The sequence below is a fragment of the Eschrichtius robustus genome, chromosome 7 (assembly GCF_028021215.1).
Source record: "Eschrichtius robustus isolate mEscRob2 chromosome 7, mEscRob2.pri, whole genome shotgun sequence".
In the NCBI taxonomy this organism is placed as follows: Eukaryota; Metazoa; Chordata; class Mammalia; order Artiodactyla; family Eschrichtiidae; genus Eschrichtius; species Eschrichtius robustus.
The window spans coordinates 130,642,464-130,650,835 of NC_090830.1; positions in this window are offsets into that span (position 1 = coordinate 130,642,464).

Sequence of the window (8,372 nt, forward strand, 5' to 3'; positions counted from 1 at the left end):
CCAAGCAAGAATCTTTGTCAGGTACTATGATTCTATTATGGTTTCAAACTTTATCAGTTTACATATTTGTGTTCCCTACTATGTAGGCTTGCTGAGATTAGTAATTATATTATGCCTGGTAAAGGTGTTGAGTACAGGTTTGTTGTATGGAATTGATAGATTGGTGAGAGTTGGCTGGCAGCTTTATCACAAAATAAGAGATGCAGAAAAAGGCAAAAATAGTAAATTCAGGTTTATGCTTTTTTCTTCAAAGCCAGGGTGGTGGTTGTTCAGAACTGACCTCACTCTTAATATGATAAATTACTCTCGTCCTGAATTGCAACTGATTTTTTTGCCCTATTTTTCCCCTTGAAATAAATCATAAAATATATGTTGGAAACTTACCACCAATATCACTAGGATGTACTATGCAATTCTTTCACTCACTTATTTTAAAGTTCATTATTACAGCTTAATGTGTAAGAACTTAATATGCTCTTTAGAGGCATATTTCCAATCTGTTTTCAGAATATGAACCAATGCATATTTGAAAGGTACATTTTAGAAAGAAGTGACTTGTGGTATTAATTTTCTTGGGCCCATTCATTTAGTAATATGACAGTTGAGGTGTTGACCATCTTAATTTTAAGTAGAATGAGTTCTTACTGTATTTGCCCTGCCTTTTACCCAGGAGTATACTTCCCAGCAAGGTGGTTATAGGAACTTAACTATCCTCCCAGCTGGTACCACTTGAGTTGTGCCTCTTCTCCTCCCTTCCCGTTCTTTCTGGTCCCTGCAGGCCCTATGGTTGCCTGGAGTTCCTTCTTCTCACGCTGCCTCAGTGCTGGACCTGCAGTTAAGTTAGAAGTGGGAAAGAAAGAGTAACCTTCCTACCCCTTTTTCCCCAACTTCATTTATAGCTGCTCGCCACCGCCACGTCATTTATAACCTCTGTTCTGGTTAGTCCAATATTGCTGAACTGTATACAGTTTTCAATACAGCCTGGCTTCAGCCTTTCTGAAGACATGTAGAAATTATGGGGAAGCTCTTGATGTGTAGCTGAATCTGCCTACATCCATGATTATCACCTGTGTGACACCTTCTTATCCTAAAGCTGTTTTTGTAGTAAAGGGTTAACTTATTAAGCGTGGGATGTTCAAAACTTGCCCACATTCCAAAGAAAGACCTGGTTCCGGACCAACTCCTGTCTTATCCTCTAAGATGCTGGAATATCTGCTTAATAAAATTGTCTTTTTAACTATGGGCCTCAGCCCCGCCAGCTAGGTTATGCTAACAGTGTGATGTGTGGTGAGGGCTGTACTCTTTTTTTTTTTTAATATAAATTTATTTACTTATTTTTGGCTGCTTTGGGTCTTTGTTGCTGGGCACGGGCTTTCTCTAGTTGAGGCGAGTGGGGGCTACTCTTCATTGTGGCATGTGGGCTCCTCATTGCGGTGGCTTCTCTTGTTGCGGAGCACGGGCTCTAGGGCACATGGGCTTCAGTAGTTGTGGCACGCGGGCTCAGTAGTTGTGGCTCGCAGACCCTAGAGCGCAGGCTCAGTAGTTGTGGCGCATGGGCTTAGTTGCTCTGCAGCATGTGGCAACTTCCCGGCCCTGGGCTCGAACCCATGTCCCCTGCATGGGCAGGTGGATTCTTAGCCACTGTGCCACCAGGGAAGCCCCCAGGGCTATACTCTTTTAGTCTGACCTCTGAGGAGGCTGAAGACTAAGAAACTAACGTCAGCACATTGGTGCTCCATGCCTACCTGATTGACCCCCAATAAAAACCTTGAACACCAAGACTCAGGTGAGCTTCCTTGGTTGGCAATACTCTGCACATGCTGTCACACATCATTGCTGGATGCTTGCACCTGGTTTCTCTTGGACTCTGCTCCATGTGCCTTTGCTTTGCTAACTTTAGTCTGTATTCTTTCCTGTTTAAGAATCTGTTATAAGGCACAAACAGCAACAAGACTTGAAGAATTCTGCATTCTTCCATTAGTAACAGCAGTTAATTCTAAGTGGGGTAAGTAGTAGAGTTTTATTAGGAGATAGTGTGTGCAGCTTTAAAAAAGAACCCTGCACTACTGTTACATGCTTTTCTTGCTTCCCTGTCTCTGCCCACTGTCACTACCTTAGAGTCTTAGTAAAGAGAAGAATTAAAATTGGGGAAAAGATTTCTTTAAAGATACAAATATAGGTATTGGGGGTAAGGTAGGTAGTAATCACATAACCATGTTTTACTGCTAACTGTACATGCCTTATAACAGATTCTTAAACACTCTGGGTTTCAGAACCTCTTTATACCCTTAAACTGTTGAAAACTGCAAAGAGCTTTTGTTTATGTGGGTTTTATCTTCTACATTAAAAAAAATTAACAACCTTATTCTGCTTGGATCTACAGTAATATACACTAATGTGAACGAATCCAGTAAAAAGAGTGGCTTGAAAAGTAACCAGCATGAATAACATGGTATCATCTACGGAAAAATCCACTCCAGCTTCAGAATTCCTGGCTTAAAAAGAACTTTCATAATGGACCCATTTCATGGGATTGTTTTATCCTGCATTCTTGGGGTCTTAGACTGCTTACCTAGAGTTTTAAGATCTATGTGAACTAACTCTTCTTTTGGTAAGTTAATAATGAAATAAAATAGTATCCAAGCTAAATCAACTATTGGATGTGTTTTATTATTTTTTGTTATGTTTTTGTGACACTTGTACATGGTGAAGAAGTAACTGAGCAAAAATTCTACATAGTATGTTCACAACTCATTTTGAATATTGTGTGTTTTTTATAAAAATGACCTGTCTTTATGTATAATTGTAGAATTTTCAGGTATGTTTATTAAAGTCCTTCCAGGGATATGTTGTACTATTAGATTGCAGGTTAAGGGGAAGCTATAGAATCCTTTTTACCAGTTTTACCTTTGATAGTTGTGCTTTTATATACAACATAATGTGAACAGCCAATGTAAACTTTTAAAATTTGTAGTTATATTTATCTCTGTGCTGTGCACATTTTATTTTTCTCACTTTCTCTCCTCAAATAAATTATGAGCTTTTTTTAACACCAGACGATGTCTTTATTTATGTGTGAATCCCCAGCATTTAAGGCAGTATTTGGTACACAAATATCAAGTGAACATTGAATGGTTAACTTTCGCATTGTTAAAATACGAGGCTCATTTATTAGGCTTTCGAGGGGGTTGATTGTTTTAAACATCTTTATAATAATTTTAAACATATGACACCATGATGGAAGTAAGGAAACAGTGAAAATCTCTGTTGGAAATCTCTAGGAATTGCTTTCTTCTGAGAAAATTGTTTTGGAAGCTTAAGAAACCAAGGAATTGACATCGGTTTCATCTGTGAGCCAGAGGTTGGTAGCATTCAGATTCTTCTTAGCAGAACTGCTTCCTGTACCTTTGATCTTTCCTCACACACTTTGGTGGTTCTTAGGGTTAGTGAGATTGATGATTATTCTGGGTCTAAGTACCCACTTTCAGCATATGAGGTCATTTACTTTGCTTTCATCCTAACAATACCAGGAGCAAAGTGGTCTTTGGGAAATCAGAAAAACACTAGATACTAGTGTTAGTTCAAGATTTGGTAACATTTGAGTATCTGGCTCACACTTTAGGCTATCTTTATTAGGTTTTTTTTAAAGAAGCTAAGAAGGAAGATAAGACTGGTGACATGATTCAGCTGAAAATGACTTTGATGGTGATTATAGAAAAGGAGCGAATAAGCTTATAATTTTTACTTTGTCATAAAAACTTTAGAGGAGGAGTTATTGAAATGGGTATGAGCAATACCTCATTGGAGAGTAAAGTAAGGAAGTTCATTTTCACGGACCTATAAGTGGGTGGCAGCCAAGGAGACCAGCATTTACTAAGTGTCTACTAGGCCACAAAGTAAACATGTATTAGTTAATCTTCTCAGCAACTACAAGTGAGATTTTGGAGAGGTTGTGAACAATGCCATGCTATCAGAGTCATTTTGAGGTTAAGGTAAAGCAGTTCAAGGTCTTTTTAAAAGTAAAAATTTGTTTGTGACTAGAAAGGGGTTCCAGAAGGCTTAGCTCTAGGGATCAGTAAAGAAAAGAGAAGATGGACAAAAGTGGTGAGGGATGAGGTCTTATGGCTCTTGCTATGTTTAAATAAACCTGGGCTTTGGCAATTAGACTGTTAGCAATTTCTGTTAGTGATTAAAGAACTTGAGTGCTGAGTTGGTGGAAAACAGTGTTAAAAGTAACCAGAGGAGAAAATCTGCTTCTGAAGATACTGGGGATGTCAGAAGGTGGAATCTCAGATTTTCTAAGTCCCCTTAAGAGGACTTCATTCATTATACAGATCAGAAACTTAAACCCAGAGTTGTCACACATTGCTTTTTCTGCTCACTTGCTCTCAGATGAATACAGTTCCCCTTAAGGTCAACTAACATGTTTGGAACAGGCAGCTGGATCACAGTGAATTGAAAGCTCTCATGAGAAGAACAGAATGAACACCCCCAACATGGGAAGATTTAGCTAAAGCTAAAATTGGAACTGGGTGCTGGGTGCCTCCTACAGCCCATGTGGTAGTCTAGGTGAGGCAAGAGTCCCATGCAATGCCTGTGGCTGTGAGTGGCAGAACTGATAGACCAGAACCAGCAAAGTAAGGTCAGTCAAGCAGTCTCACCCCAAGTTCAAAGCAGAGTGACTGCTCCAGCATGAAGGATTACTGACCAACCTCCATTCTCTGCTGAGTATCAGAAGGAACAGAATGATGACAACTAACACTGCCCATGTGATGTAATCAATCTAATAGTGATTTAAATCAAGTTTAACAATAAATCCTAAACAGGAGTGATCTGTGTGCCTTCAGGTTATGTGTTAATATGTGAGGGAAAATGGGTCACAAATGTCTCTTGAGGATGGCCCACTTGACTATATAAATTCTGGAGGAAAGGGAGAAACTCTGAGTTATATATGTGAGTTATCACTTGCTTTCTTTGATAAGGAGATAGTACATTCTTAAGATCATTCTCAAGAAGAGAATGATTTTGTGGCACACCTTTACGCTCTCAGAGGTGTGTAGTATTTCCTCCACTGAAGTACAGCCAAGAGTAGCTCCCTTCCCTAGGGCGAAGTGGTCAGCCCTGGGGCTGAGGGAAGAAGGGAGTGTGTGGAGCAGGACATAGTTCACATACCCAAGTGGTCTGGGCCCCATTATTTGACCCAAAAATTCACCCACCTGGACTCTCAAATATTCTGTCTCTGGTACTAAATGCAATGTTACCATGTTGGCACCCTGCTAATTTAAGAGACCACATATTCAGTAAGTATCTCATCACATTATTGTCCTTTTCTAGGTCTCAGGTGAGAGTGAGGTCTGTGAAGAAAGCTTTATAAATTCAGGGTTGTACTCTAATTATGGCTGTATGCCAACATCACATGCTTATTTTTGAACCTGTCCTTGAAGAGCATGTCTTTTTAGATAGCGGACACCTAAACTTGAAGTCATAATAGTTCGTTTTGATGTTCTGAAATATAAAACAATTTTTATAAAAATTTTAAAAAATCATTTTGTTCCAAACAGGTTGTTAAAAAAGATAACTGGTCCAAAATAACTGGTGAATTCTACCAAACATTCAAAGAGGAAATTATATCGGTTCTTTTCAATCTCTTTGAGAAGATAGAAACAGAGGGAATACTTCCTAACTCATTCTATGAGACCAGCATTACCCTAATACCAAAACCAGACATTACAAGATATTACAAGAAAAGAACACCAAAGACCAGTATCTCTCATGAATACATATGCAAAAATCCTCAACCAAATATTAGCAAATTAAATCCAGCGATGTGTAGAAAGGATTAGACACCATGACCAAGTGGGGTTTATTCTAGGCATGCAAAGCTGGCTCAACATTTGAAAATTGAGTAATGTAATATATCAACAAGTTAAAGAAGAAAAGTCACAATCATATCAGTAGATGCAGAAAAAGCATTTGACAAAATCCAACATTTTCATCATGATAAAAAAAACTCTCAGCAAACTAGGAATAGAGGGGAACTACAACTTGATAAAGAACATCTACAGGGACTTCCCTGGTGGAGCAGTGGTTAAGAATCCGCCTGCCAACGCAGGGGACACAGGTTCGAGCCCTGGTCCAGGAAGATCCTACATTCCACAGAGCAACTAAGCCCGTGGGCCACAACTACTGAGCCCGTGTGCCACAACTACTGAAGCCCACGTGCCTAGAGCCTGTGCTCTGTAACAAGAGAAGCCCGTGCACCACAACGAGGAGTAGCCCCCGCTCGCTGCAACTAAAGAAAGCCCATGTGCAGCAACGAAGACCCAACACAGCCAAAAATGAATAAATAAATTTTTAAAAAAAGAACATCTACAAAAAAACCTACAGCTAACATCATACTTAATGGTGAGAAACTAGATGCTTTCCCACAAAGATCAGGAATGAAGCAAGACTGTCTCACCACTCCTATTCAACATCATACTGGAAGCTCTAGCTAATGTAATAAGAAAAAGGAAATGAAAAGTATACAGATTGAGAAGGAAGAAAGAAAACTGTCTTTGATGACCTGTCTATGTAGAAAATCCCAAAGAATCAACCAAAAACTCCTGGAACTAATAAGTGATTATGGAAAGGTTGCAGGACACAAGATTAACATACAAAAGTCAACTGCTTTCTTAACACTAGCAACGAACAAGTAGAATTTCAAATTTAAAACAATATGATTTACATTACACCCTAAAAATGAAATACTTGGTATGAACCTAACAACATTTGTGCAAGGTCTATGTGAGGAAAACTACAAAACTCTGATGACAGAAATCAAAGAAGGATTAAATGAAAGGAGATATTCCATGTTCATGGATAGAAAGCCTTAATGTTGTCAAGATGTCAATTCTTCCCAATTTCATCTATAGATTCAACACAATCTCAATCAAAAGTCCAGTAAGTTCTTTTGTGGATATCAACAAAATTATTCTAAAGTTTATATGGTGAGGCAAACTTAGAATAGCCAACACAGTATTGAAGGAGAAGAACCAAGTCAGAGGACTGACAGTACCCGACTTAACTGTACTGCTATAGTAATCAAGACAGTGTGGTATTGGCAAAAAGAATAGACAGATCAGTGGGCAGAATACAGAGCCCAGAAATAGACTCACACAAGTATAGTCAATTGATCTTTGACAAAGAAGCAAAGACAATGCAATGGAGGAAAAAAAGGTCTTCAGCAAAATGGAGGTGGAACAAACAGATAACCACATGTAAAAAAAAAAAAAATGTGATACAGGATTTTTATCTTCCACAAAAATTAATTCAAATGTAATCATAGACCTATATGCTAAATGCAAAACTATAAAACTTATAGAAGATAACATAGGAAAAAGATCTAGATGACTTTGGGTTTGGTGATGACATTTTAGATACAACTTTAAAGACACGATCCATGAAAGAAGTAATTGGTAAGCTGGAATTCATTAAAATGAAAAACTTCCACTCTGCCAAAGATAGTGTCAAGAGAACAAGAAGACAAGCCACGGACTGGGAGAAAATATTTGCAAAAGGACTGTTATCCGAAAGATACAAACAGCACTTACAACTCAACAGTAAGAAAATGAACAACCCAGTTTAAAAATGGGTAAAAGATCTGAACAAAAACCTCACCAGAGAAGATAGTCATCCCTCAGTATCCGCTGGAGATTGATTCCAGGACCCCCATGCATATGTGCTTGTTAGCAGCATAGAGTTAACTTCTTCCACCTGGTGGGGATTTCAGTATCTGCAAAAGAGCTCAAAGGACTTGGCTCAGAATATTATCTATAACCCTTGAGGAGGAACTAAAGGTCCTTGACTTTGTTTAATGACTAAACTATTATTATTTTGTCTTGCTTGACTGTTTTCCTTTCTTTCTGCATTTTCTCACTTCTCTGATTAAATTTACTGTTTGGAACCTGGGGAAGGCCTAGGAGGCTAAAGTTTTTCTACAGACAAGAGGCAGGCGGAGGACATGATGGGGGGGGTGGTGGGGTCTGCTCTGGGAAGGCCCCACAGGGTCCTGTTTGGTTACACTACCCACCTATTAGAATATTTTAAACCCTGACAACACCAAGTGCTGACAAAGATATGAAGCAACAAGAACTCTCATTCATTGCAGTGGGAATGCAAAATGATACAGCCACTCTGGAAGACAGTCTGTCACTTTCTTACAAAACTAACATACTCTTACCACAAGATCCAGTAATCACGCTCCTTGGTATTTACCCAAATAACATAAGTTGAAAATTTACGTCCATTTACGTCCACAAACGCACAGATGTTTATAGTAGCTTTATTCACAATTGCCAAAACTTGGAAGCAACCAAGATAACCTTTGTAGG